The following is a 14,112-nucleotide window of genomic DNA, read 5'->3' as shown; positions in this document are numbered from 1 at the left end:
GCTGTGCTCTTTAAATCTACTTCTCTGCGGAGGTTTACTAAATGCTGGCATAGCACATGGGTACCCTGTAACCATGTGCTATGCCAGGATTAGCTGAGCGGTCTCCTGCTTCGCTAAGTTAAGAGCTGACATACAGGACTCGTAGCTTTGCGGTGCAGGCACAGGCAGGAGCCACTCCACTCAGCTAATCCTGCCTGCCGCTCAGCACCCTCCAGCTTCCCTGTCCTCCTCCACCCAGGCTGAAGTCAGAGCTACTAGTACAGTACTAGAAGCCCTCACTTCAACCTTCTCTAATTCAGACTAGAGCTAAGTACGTGGACTTGTTGGGGTTGTCCAGCCTCTCCTGCCCAATCAGGCATCTGATGCGGAGAGACATCATTGTATGGCAAGCAAGTATCCTTGCCAAGTCTCAAGGAGGCAGAGCACAGTTCTCTTGTGTACAGTGTGCAGTACCCTGTGTATAGACCATGGAAAGAAATGGCCCTCCTGTTGCTTGCCTTTAAAATGGTAGTGGGTAGCATTTATATTAATCATTTACCATTCGGGTGAATCATCCTGCTCTGCTTTGTGAATATAGTGTTTATTTTTTATATTTATTTTTTCAACCAACTGTTGAGTCTTGTTCTTTGGCACCAATAGAAACAAAATATGCACAAATGTGAAATTCAGTGACAGTGTGATCCATGTGTGGGTAGAGTCCTCATCGTATTTGGCAGTAGCATTTTGTCCCATATTTTTTCCTACCTTTCGGAGCATAAACATGGTTTTTATATAAAGCATACACTTATGTTTTTTTTGTGTAAATCTCACATTGGAGAGCTAAAGTTTTGACAAGTGTGCATGTGACTTTTGCTAGTTACATTCTACTATTTTTGATTACTAGCTCCTTGAATGGGTTGTCCAACCTTTTACAAGAGATGGCCTATCCTTGTGGCAGGCCATCCCTATCTGATCCACGTGTGGCGGACACCCCCGACTTTTGCCATTTAGCTGTCCTGCATTGGAACTACCACAGCTCTATTGTGCAGTGGATGGACCTGGTTACTGCAGCACTGCTCCTATTCACTTCAGTGGGAGCAGCACTGCATTCACCAGCAATGTCCACTGCCAGTGTCGGACTGGGATGCCTAGGGCCCACCAGTAAAATTTATTTTGGGGGCCCACCGTACAAATACATTCAAATATAATAAATAATCTAGCAAGTTTTTTTATATGAACATAGGCTGGTTGAGGTGCTGTGCATTGAATATATGTATGTAGTGCAGTAAGTCTGTGTTATGTGCACTTGTGCAGGGGGTGAGAGACTAAGGGCCCACCTTGCTCAGGGGCCCACCGGGGGATTCCCCTGTGGGCCAGTCCGAGCCTGTCCACTGCACAACATTTAAAGCTGTGGTAGTTCCAATGCCAGAGCTACTGCAGAAAAGCTGATAAGTGGGGGTGTGGTGTTTTTATCTTTATACTCCTACAAACCAGCAGTAAAAATGCATTGGGAGGACTCTTCTGAGTCCTCTCCATTATGTGCATGAGCAGAGGAGTCCTCTCAATGCATGTTTCTTCTGGTTTTTAGGTGCACAGCATCAGAATGCGAGTGAGTATGAAGATAAAAATTACATAATTGGACTAATCATTGACACTATACTATGATTCAGAGGGTGTTTTGGAGCTGATGGATTCCCTTTAAGGCCTCCTATCTACATTAGGCTGAATGCACACAGACGTGGAACACGGACGTGAGCGGTCCGTGGTATCCCGGCCTGGCATCCTGCTGACACCGTGTGCTTCATGCTGCCGCTGCACTACAGTAATACACTGGTATGATCTATAAGAGTGTATTACTGTAGTGCGGCGGCGGCATGAAGCGCACAGCGTCATAGCAACCAATGACGCAGTGCACTCCTGCTGTCAGCAGGATGCCAGGCCGGGATACCATGGACCGCTCACGTCCGTGTTCTACGGCAGTGTGCATTCGGCCTTAAGCTATTGGCAGATTTAGTTTCTTTTGGTGAGACCTGCCGTCAATCTAATGTGTATTTGGGAGCTCCTGATTCTGCCCCAACAGATGATGTTGGGGAGAAAAGGATTGGATGCTTTGAATGTTTAACACCCAATTCTTTTGTTCTCCAGGGAGATGAGCCGCTTTCAGGTGTATGGCTTAGTTTAGGATACTGGAAAGTTATAGAAGTATCATGCGTCTCAGACACTATGACATAACTGTTTTCTAATAAACTTGTTTAATCTTGGTGCTTTTTTTTTTTTTATATAAAGGGAAAGGCTGTGAAGGACTTCGCACTCCGACATCTGTGTTCTTGACAGTTCTTCCTCCTTGGCCGTGTCCTGTGACCCATCTCAGCTTGTCCAGTCTAACTCCTTTGAGCCATTAAGGAGGGCGGTTTCTGGTAGTTGTGGCTTTTCTGCTTATGATGAATTCTTTCAGTCTGGAGAAGTATTCTTGACACTCCTTTTGTAAAGCCCAGTTGCAGTACGGTGCCGCAGCAAATTTGCTGAAACCTTAACTCACTGCTTGTATATTATAATTTCTTTTTTTTTTTTTTTTACATTAATTTCTTTTCCTCCTGTTAAGTGGACAAATTTGTGTACTTTATTTTCATGGGCTTTACATATTGTGTCTAATCCCACGTTACTGATGACTGTGGTAACTGGCATTATTTTTGTCATATTTTTGTCTTTTTTTTTTTTTTCCCCCCTTGTAAAAATTATTACTCTGGGCACTTTAGGTGTTTTGAAAGTCCCATTTACTTACACATATCATTTTAAACAGTTTGCAAAACCTTTAAAAACCCATTGGAAGTTACTGTAGCTTCCAGTTTTCTCTAGCACTTTGAACTGAATTAACAATTTTAACCGTTTATGTGCTTGAGGGACCTTTAAAATTGAATACATTTACACACACACACAGCTTACTTTGTATATCACATTCAACTTCTAACAATGAAAAGCTGCTCATATATATATATATATATATATATATATAATGCCTGAATATAAATATCTAAATTGGTGATTATGTGCTATGCACTGGCTTATCATGTATGATTGATTGCGTTTTGAGGAAGATGAATTTACACAGTGGAGACGTAGTCCCCACCTGAAACACTCGAAATATTACCTTTCCGTTTCGAGACTTGACGCAAAGCTTGGTATTTTTCCAATGAAGCAGCATGCTAATGCTCTTTTGAATGGTGCCGTGCTCATTGACTGTTGAGGCACTTGCATTAGTCCTCCCTCCTTTATACGAATACACACCACTTGAGCAGTAGACTGCATCATGATGTGCTGATGGGTGTATGCGATCGCTGATGGCAATTTCAATTCTGCAGGCTTACAGCTAGATTACCGCACCAAGTCCTGGCGGTTTAAGCCACTTTCTTTCCCAGCCTCCCAATGAGCAGCAAATCAAGCAAGCACTAAACTCTTTTACACTGTAACCATTACTTCCTCTCTTTTCTGGTATTTGTTCCTGGAGTTGTATTCCGTGGAGTTGACTAGATGTTATGTCGCTGTGCAGTGCCTCCTCCTCTCCTCACTGCTCTGTGGTGAACGACTTGCCTTGTTTAAAATGACCGTGCCCTCGCATGACTGTTAAGCTTTTCTGTGCAGAGATTGTCTAAGTGCCACATGCATATGACTGGTTGAAACAAAATCTCTTACCTCTGAATCATGTACATGAATTGTTATCCTGTGACCTTCATAAAAATCAAATGGCTCTTTTAACCTTTTTTTTTTTTTTTTTCCCTCTCTCTCGAGCAAAAATTCTAGTGACTTGTCTGAACTGCCTAGGAAATGAGCAAAAATTGCACTTGTATTTGAAAATAAATTGGGAAAAGACTCTTCATTTTATATATTTCTTTAATTTAAAAATTTTTTTTTTTTTGCTTAGTTGGTTAATTTCTGTGATGTGGGTTTTGTAAAGATTTTACGTTAACTTGGTGAATGGGTTTACCTGCATATCTCTCATACTACTTGTTAGATAAGATGCTATGTTTTATTAAAACGTTGTGCACAATATGTCTATGTATACATTTCTAAGGTAGTCTGCTGTATTTTGAAGGTGGTTAAAAGTTATGCTTGACATGTAGTTGCTTTACCGTACATGAAAAAAAGGGATGGCTTTGCTGTAATGTTGGACAAGCAGAACTAGTCGCTCCTCATTCTTTTAGTATTTGAGGGAACCATTAGCCATACTTCACTGCAGGTATTAACCAGGAATTCCTTTTTTATATTTTATTTAACTAGTTTGCGGCTGTCAATGTTCCTGAATCATGGCTACTATTTATAAGAATGCTTTATAAAACTGTGCTTTATAAAACTGTACTGGTTATCAGTTCGAGATCCAGAGTCTTTAAACATTTCTTCCGCATAACCCCACCTCCCGAGTAACCCCCGATTATGACGAGAAATGCTTTAAGAATCCTATTTTTAAAAAAAGTTAATTTTTGCATAAAGCGCATTAAACAGGGAAAGAAATGTACTATGCACTAGCAACTTTTCCCTTTTTATGAGTGTAATGCATGAGTCATTTAGTCATGCATATTGCATCAGGGAAAGTAGAAGCCATATTTAAATCTTAAAAGGCATGTCGAAAAATTTCTTAAGTATATGAAAAAAAATCCTTAAATTACATGTGAATTAATCATGCTGTTGATATCGCCTTTAATTGTTTAAAAGTCTTCAGTTTGTTTCCTAAATTCACAAGAACGTTCTTTCAACGTTTCTTTAAATTAGTTTTGGCAAACATATTCCATTCCAGTTTTTATTATTGCATAATTCATATGAATGGCCAAAAAATGCTTGCTGCTTCCCCTTTAGAGGTTTCTCACTACAAATGCACTTCACCCACTGCCTTCAGATCTGCTCTTGTTCCCATAAACATCCTGCAATAACCACACCAGTGTAAGTTTTCTTTTTTCCTGTACTCGCACCCTAGCTTTTCTCCCCCCCCCTCTTCCCCCCCTTTCTTGCACAAAGGGCATTTGCTAAAAAATGTTTAACTAAAATGCAACCGATCTTTAAAACAGATTTATTTTTTCCCCCTCCTCCCCTCTCTCATTGCCTTTTGTGTTGTCCATACACGAACACTCTTAACAGATTACTAAAAGAGCTTTGTACTTGCTTTGTACTGTTGGTGCCTTTTTAGTCTTGTATTCAAAATGTGTGTAGCTGATTAAAGTAGGTTGTAAAGTTAGAGGATTCACTGCTCAGATCATGAATCCTTTTGGTTTGGATAAAAGCATTTGAAAAGTTAATCTGGTCTGTGAGCAGTGAATAAAATAAGAATGAAATATTTTATAACAAATTCCTGTATGTTCCTTTAAAATGTAATGTAACAGCTGAACATGTATTTTATTGTGAAAGGTATGTAACCTGGTTAATCAATTAAGAAACAAATTGTGAAAGGTTTATAATTTTTTTTTTTTGTTAATTCTATTGATGTATTTAACTTTTTTTTTTTTTTTTTTCTCAATTTGGATGGATGTTCTATATTTCTGGCTTAAAAATTGTGTAAAAAAGATTAAAAAAAAAAAAAAAAGATAAAAAGAAAATATCTTGTAAGACTCCACAAATGCAGATAAAATCATTAAAATTGTACTCCTGTATTACCAAACAGTTCTACTATCTTCTACCTTTTTGTATTCTTATGTAATAACTTTACTGCTTCTTTCGTGGTCTACAACAGTCCCTATCCCTTTGTATGTTGAGCTACATTTAACTTTGAGTAGTGGTCCAGAACCACATTGACTAATATATATAATAAAGCTTGAAATGGGAAAGAGCTGCAGATGTTATACTGTAAGGTTTGACTAGTGTTATGCCATGCAACTGATGAAATGTTTAATCATTAGGAGGTGTCTGCTGTATTATGGTGCATATGGTAATAACTGAGGGCTCATATGGCATACCACTGGTTAGGCACCACTAGTATACAGTATGACTGACCAGGGCTGCTGGAAAGGAAATGGGTCATCAGAAAATTATTTTTTAGGCCCCTGGCCCGGACAAATTTATTGGGGAATTTTATCGTATCTTATTACATGATATAGCCGCAATACTCTCTCAAATTTATACGGGTTACATGCAGGGTACACAAATACCTACCCAGACTAATACGGCATATATTAAAGTATTACTGAAACCTGATAAAGACCCAACCTCTGTAGCATCATATTGTCCGATTTCACTAATCAATATAGATCTCAAAATAAAATAACATCTAAAATACTTGCGTATAGACTGGCATGCATTCTGCCGAGGCTGATATCTCTGCACAAGTGGGTTTCGTCCAGGGGAGGGCAGCAGTCACTAACATTCGGAAGGTCCTAGCAATCCTTGACAAAGTCAAGATGAGGCCTATGTTGCATCCATCCCCGGCTATCATTACGATCAATGCTAAAAAGGCTTTCGACAACTTAGACTGGGGTTGGATGGAAAGTGTTTGACGCAATGGGATTTACAGGCCCATTCCGGCAATACCTTAAAGCTCCTGGTTTCATATCTAGCCCCATACACATGAACAAAGGCACCAGGCAGGGGTGCCCGCTCTCCCCGCAAATTGGAAAAAGACAATAGAATTGAGGGTATCAAAATGGGCAACTTTGAGCTCAACCCTGCACTATTCGCGGATGACCTACTGGTGTTTTTTGAACACCCACACAGAGATGTGAAACATTTCAGCGCTTAACAGAATTTGGCAACCTGTCAAGGTTCAAAATAAACTCAAACAAATCTGAGCTCTTGTATCTGGGTTGTGGGGCTCAATCACAAACCAAGCAACCCTTGGGGGTATCACTTCAGATTTCCCCCAGATCTATAAAATACTTAGGTATTCACATAGGAAAGAAACCTGAATTTGTGTATATGTTAAATTACGCTCCATTGGTTAAAAAAAATTCTAATAGATATAGAAAGATGGATGAAATATCCAATATCCATAGGGGGAAGAAGTAAATTATTAAAAACTATGTGCATATCAAACCTCCTATATCCCATGCAAACCATTCCTGTCCTCCTCATTCTGATGTTCACACCTTGGAAACCGCATTCAGGTCTTTTCTGTGGGCTGGGAAAAAGCCTAGAATATCGCTGCCCAAGTTGCAATTACCCAAAAATATGGTAGGTTTAACATTTCCGGACATAAGAAGTTACAACCTGGCCAGCATTATGAGGCATTGCACAGACTGGATATTTGGCACCAACTTCTATACAAATATCAAACTGGAGACACAACTGGTACACCCATGGAAGTTGGGCGCACTATTACACACCAAATTTGGAGCAATTCCTCTTTTACTAAGACATAGTCTGATGGTTAGGGACACTGTGTCTGCCTAGAAGGCGACACACAAGATATTCGACCTGCCTTTCACACTCTCAAAACATATGGTTATATAGGGCCCCCTGGAATTTTCACCTGGTCTGGAATCTAAGCATTTTAGGCAGTGGAGAAACATAGGTATAAAATGTGTGAAGGACAGAATGCGCAAGATAGACGATATTACTCTTTCACAGAGTTCAGGAAAAAATACCAGTTGGGATCCGCCCAACACCTATTGGCATATCTCCAGATAAAGGGGTTCCTCAAATGTAGAGTGTTGAATCTTACCAAAGAATTCAGCTAAAATGGTTATGATGATCTGATATTTCAGGAAGAAATCGCATCAGAACTTTATCAGGGAATCGGAGACAAAAAAAAGTTGCATAAAAACTGTTCTCTCAATGGTGCAAAGAATTTCCATCTGTGGACACTAGAAAAGTGATTCTGCAAGGTTGGGACAAGATGCAGTCCCCAATGAGATATGGAGGGAAACTCACTTTAGGATGATACACAAAGCTATATATGGGTTTCAATTTGTGACACACACAATCCCAAAATAAGCTAAATGACTGTCCCAAATGTCACCTAAGGGGCTCTGATTTATGCCATGGTGTATGGTCCTGCCTGGAAACAAAGAAATTCTGGATGACAATCAGACACCAAATTAAACAGCACCTCAAGGTATCAATACCTTTTGATTCCCGAGCTCAATTTGTTTCACGTAGCTCCAGAAGCAAATAAGATATCCTTGCTAGTACATATTTCTATATGAGCGGCCAAAAGGTGTCTCTTTAGGGATTGGCTTCAACCCCGAACCCCCACAGCGACTGATGTTTTCTGTCATATTAAGACCTGTTTTGATATGGAAAGAATAGAGGCTAAACAATATAAGGGAAAACACATTAGCACATTTTTCCGAAGGTGGGATGCTTTTATTAACACAGTATTTACAGACATTAGAATTGATGAAGCCCTTTATAAATTCCGAATGGTACTTAAAAAGAAAAACTGCCAATAACTTGGGGAGGCTACAGCTGGACTTAAAGAAGGTAGAGGAGGGGTACCGAGCGGAGAGAGCACCAAAGGGAAGGGGGGTGGGATTGTTAGAGGGATTATATGTGGAATGTTCAATCTCTTTATGGAAAAATGACATATGTAAAGATCTAACCTGATGTAATGGATTTGAAAAATTGCACAAATTCCAATCAAGATTATATAAAAAAATATATACATATATTGAAAATGAACTGTTGCAACCTCAGGCACTCTAGCTGTTGTGAAACTACAACTCCCAGCATGCATACTTGCTCTGCTCTTATAAGAATTATCATAGAAATTAATGACACATGCTGGGAATTGTAGTTTCACAGCTGGAGTGCCGAATGTTGCTGACCTGTGATCTTTTGTTGAAATAATGTTTAACATTATTTTTTAAGATTTTTTTTATTTTATTTTTATTTTCCATGACACTATATTTAAACAAAACCACAAATTCCTGCAGTTTTTGCACTGGCCTTTAAGCCTAATAGATGCCACTTCTTGACCTGTACAGATCATTTTACTGCAATTATCTGCTTTCCTGTACATGTGATATTATTACATGTAGGATTAGAATGACAGATAAGACAGGATCCACCATTCACAATAGGTGATTGTCAGAGCTTATCTAGTCTTCCCTTGTACAATGACCTCTGCACAGAGCATGCCTAGAAAATTTCCAATAGAAGACATGAGGTGTCTATGGCCTATGGGGTTGCTGTAAAGCAATTTTCTTAATACTTTTTAAATGCTGTTAAGAGCAGGTCAGAAACTATTGCCGGCCCTATAATCGTGTTCAGGAAAAAGAATAAATCTGCAATCAGAAAATTTAAAGCTCAGAAAAAAAAAGTATATGTATGCTCTCTGGTTTTAACTGACAGAAAACATTTTTGGTGACACATTTCCTTTTGATATATCTTTTAAAGGGAGCCTGTCACCTCCTAAAACCATCCCAAGTCGCCAGCAGTGTTTCTGATGATGCCTTTCTTCCTGAAGGCAGATGTAGCAAAAGTACTGAAAACGTTGTTTTATCCCCTGCCCGGCGCGCTTCTCCACACATGCTTGAAGTCAAGGGGGCAGCGGCCTCCTTGCTTCACGGAAACCACGCCCCCTTCGCTGTGACTGGCAGTTCGGCTGACTTATGCAGAGTTCAGCAAAGTGCTGTCAGTCACAGCAAAGGGGCAGGGAAGGGGTTACCGTGATGTGAAGCAAGGAGGCCGCTGCCTCCTTGACTTCAAGCATGTGTGGAAAAGCGCGCCGGGCAGGGGATAAAACGTTTTCAGTACTTTTGCTGAATCTGACTTCAGGAAGAAAGGCATCATCAGAAACGGGCTGCTCGCTACACGCAGGTACTGCTGGCGGCTTGGGATGGTTTTGGGAGGTGACCGGTTCCCTTTAAAGAGGTCTTTTTTTATTTCTAAATGAATCGAAAAAGCAAATATAAGAATCTTTTAAGTATATCTTATAAAAAAAAAAGAAAAACCCTCTTCCTCCACCTGTCGGCTTCCTTTTCTCGGACCCCCGTCAGCACTAATTATTCACTGTTTACAATGGGTTACAGAAAACTGATAAATCACGTCACAGTTGCAGCCCAGAGTAGTCCAAGAGGTGGGAAGCTGGTGCTGATAGTGGACAGAGGCATATAGACATAGCTGCAGCATCTAGTAGGTTTTATATATCACGCCAATATTGGGATTACAGCTACACCATTCAGTGTGTGCTGCAGATAGATATTGAAGTGGGATTTCCTTTTCTGTATAATGTGTATGGTAGACATCACAGTAGATAGTCTCCACCCATTTGGTAGCTGAGATTTGGAAAACGGACAATTTGAGATAGACTGCTGAGGGGAAAAACTGGTGTTAGTGTGATACAAGTCCTATAATGGCCAGGAATTATTCCTCATGTATACACGCAACAGTTTATTCTGAAAGTAATCTGACACTGGTGTGTTTCTACAGATCTGAATTTTTGGTTTTGCCTTTTTTATGTTTGGATGCTCAACAAAGATGGCAAACTCATACTTCATTTATACTTTTATTTCTGAATAAAGTTGGATGATGTAGTCTGTGCAAGACACAAGCATTATAGAACACAGTTTAGGATCTTGTTGCAAAATCTTTTATGGGATTTTTCTGCAACAATTCTGCCTGTAAATATGATTCATAATCTTCTAATCTCTAACGACCCCTTTAATACTCTCCATCCCTTGCCTGAACCCGTCACCACTGTTGTACCTTGGCTGTCTAGTATTACATCTCATCCAAATCCATGTGAAATTGAGTTTTATAGTTTGCATCAAAAACTGTGAATATTTAATCCAAATGTGTGTCATCCAGAAAATAATGTACTAATCCTATAAAGAGGTGTTAAGCATTCCAGCAGAAAGCAATAAACTTTGGATCATCTATTTTAATTACAAGTTTCCATATAGTCCAATAAAAAAAAATTACCAGACTGCATATGCAATGCAATTACTCATTATTATATATTACATAAAAGAGATCATTACATAGAAACAAGTGCAGGAAAGGCGGCATCCTCAGGAGGACAACACCAGGGCAATGGTTCAATTACAATGTCCATTTAAGATATACAGGTGAAACTTGAAAAATTTGAATATCGTGCAAAGTTCATTTATTTCAGTAATGCAACTTAAAAGGTGAAACTAATATGAGAGACTCATTACATGCAAAGCAAATGCAAATATTAAATAGCATTCAATAAAACACATAAGAATTATTTTAAGAGTTAATGGCAATTTTGGTTAAAAAAATTTTTTTAGTTATATAAATGACAATCTAATAATACAATCTAATAAAAATTCATAACCTATATTGTTAATTCATTAAGACCGTCCTAAAAGTTCCTTAAAAATCCTTCACACTAATTGATATAGTGTATAAAAATGTGGTTTTTCTAGTCCCAATGTTTCAAGCACTTATTGTGCTATGTCCGTGCTGTTCACAGGTTAAAAAGTCTCAAGTATAGATGATCAGGGTGGTATTTAGTATTTAGGGGTTAATGTCATGCAGTGTATAGGTTGTACTCACTGTCTGTGGTCCGGTCTTTTTCTATTACTGACTGTAATGGCGTCCCACTACAAGTCAGGGCACTCACCCCTCTTCTTCTATCCAGCAACGTGTGTAGATCTGCGGTTTGTCCTAGTCACAGCTACTGCGTCTGCTTGGTAAGGTAGTTCCGGTTTCTGCTCAGCGTCCCACGTGTTGATGGTATCTCACGTGATCGGAGCTTGAGGAAGTTCCACGTGATCTGTGTTCTGTTCCGGAGGCGGTACCAACCTCCGTACGGACAAATGTTTGCACAGATATTTCCTGGAATTTTATACTATATTGTGGTTGGGGTGAACCACACCTTAGTGTGAGCACCTGTTCATGATATCAGGAGGGGTGAGCTACTATATTCATAATTTTTCTGCAACTGTTTTCACCCAATAGCTGTGCTCCCCCCCCCAGATAAGCATGGATATCTGGAGCTTCATAGAGGGTCAAAAATCAAGATTAGACAATAACTTATTTGATGACGCTAATACAATAGAAGAAACGATAGACAGACCTGTGACGGAGATCTTTAGAGAACTTGAGTTCCTATTTATAAAACAACTTAAACAAAGGTGGGAAATTAAATCTTTGAATCGCCACCTTGAACAGGGAATCATACCAAGAGGACTCAGGTTATCTAGGACCCCCGCACAGGATCTGTGTAGTGAGACTTTTGATAAAGAATGGGATGATCTACTGAAATCACAATCGGTAGCACTTGTACAACTGGTTGTAAAAAGAAGGATGTCAATATTGGAGGAAGTATCAGGGAAAATTGAAGCATTAAGAGAAACCCTGGACAAATTCCCTAAAAATTAGCATGAAAGAATATGCAAACAATTAGGGATAGTTGAACAAGAAATTATCTCAAAAAAGAGTAGAAAAATACAAAATTTAATGAAGAGTGATAAACCAGTGGACAGACAATATATAAAAGAGGATAGAATACAGATCAATAAAACTATAAATCAAAGGGAAAAAGAGAAAGATAAAGAGCAAAATGAAGAAAGATCAGTACAATACAATATCCAAACCACAAATAGATATGAGGCACTAAGTAACCCCCATTTTTTTAGACCGTACACCCCCACACCACAGGATACGGACGAGATCCTCCCGACAATCACCACAAGACCAACACTACACAACACCAGTTATGGGGCACAATTACAATTTGAGACACAGGGAGGAGATGCAGAAAATGAATCAGGAATATCACCCTCAGAGAACACACCAAGGGAAGAACCAATATACACCTCACTCCAACAAGGAAATATATATAGGGAATTAGCACAAACACTATCACAGTCAGAACACCGAAAAAAGACAACACGACGAGGGAAGGGAAAGAAGAGAAAGGGAGAACCCCAGGAGACACTAACTGAGGAAGAGAACTCAGTAATTAATTTAAGTTCAATTATGTTATCACCAGCACAATATGCACTGTTAAATAAGGGTTTAAAATTTGCACCCACAACACAATTAAGTAAATTTGACACCTATATTGGTATTGAAAAATTTGTACGGAAACTTTGCCTAAAAAAGTATTTCCTAAGGAATCCCATATTACCAAGAGAGGAAAAACAGGAATTGTATATACACACGGATTTAAAATTAAAAAGTAAAATGTACCCAAGACACGAAATGGGACATGACCTAATTACTTTTAAGAAAAATGTAGAAATGGACATAAGAAAAATTAAAGGAGACTCTAGGAGATTCAACAATTTAAAACCACATGAAATTCAGGCAATTAAGTTATTACAACAGAATGACAATATAACTATACGCCCTGCAGATAAGGGAGGAGCTATAGTTATTTTAGACACATGTAAATATGACAGTGAATGTAAGGAACAATTGGGAGACAATGAGACGTATAAGAAATTGAAAAAGGACCCAATAAAGGAATACAATGAATGCTTGGGATTATATGTAGAGCAGGGCCGCAAAAGGGGATTCCTTAATGAACAGGAATCTAAGTTCATTATGGGAACCCTGCAACGCATGCCCGTCTTTTATACGATACCAAAAATACATAAAGACCCACTTAACCCCCCAGGAAGACCTATCATCTCAGGTATAGGATCATACACCTCTAACCTGTCCCAATACCTAGATAGGTTATTACAGCCAGCAGTCAGAAAAACACCCTTATACATCAGAGATACCACTCAGATTGTACAAATCATTGAGAGTCTAAAATATAACCCTAAGTGGATCCTTGGTACTCTTGACGTTACCTCCTTGTACACAATAATAAGACATGACCAAGGATTAGAAGCGTTAATGCAACAACTAACAGTATACGGGGAATATGCATCGGAACAAGTAAGCTTTATAATGGAAGGAGTTGAACATATCCTTACTCATAATTATTTCTCATATGATTCCGAATTTTATCTCGAGATAAGGGGAGCCGCCATGGGCACCAGGTTCTCCCCCAGTTACGCTAATTTGTTTATGGCGCATTGGGAGGATCAACACATAGCGCCAAAGATGGGGGAGAACCTGGTGCTCTGGCGAAGATTTATAGATGACGTGATCTTTATATGGCAGGGAACAGAGGAAGAACTAATACTGTTCTTCAATGAAATAAATATGAATGAAAATAATATAAGATTTAAGCTAAGTACGAGCAAGAAACAGAGTTTTTAGACTTGACTATCAAAGTGGAAAATG

General features: G+C 39.1%; 1 protein-coding gene across 1 annotated transcript in view; it reads left to right on the top strand.

Moving 5' to 3' along the window:
- Nucleotides 1-5,625, top strand: part of MAPK1 (mitogen-activated protein kinase 1) — a 57,361-nt gene extending 51,736 nt beyond the window's left edge. Inside the window, exon 9 of the mRNA XM_040416353.1 lies at nucleotides 2,266-5,625. The gene's annotated coding sequence lies outside the window, so the exon portion shown is untranslated. The remainder of the gene's footprint in view (nucleotides 1-2,265) is intronic.
- The last annotated feature ends 8,487 nt before the right edge of the window (nucleotides 5,626-14,112 follow it).

This window comes from Bufo bufo, chromosome 2, assembly GCF_905171765.1.
Source record: "Bufo bufo chromosome 2, aBufBuf1.1, whole genome shotgun sequence".
NCBI lineage: Eukaryota > Metazoa > Chordata > Amphibia > Anura > Bufonidae > Bufo > Bufo bufo.
Note: the sequence above shows the minus strand (reverse complement) of the source record. Positions and strands in the feature narration are given on the sequence as shown.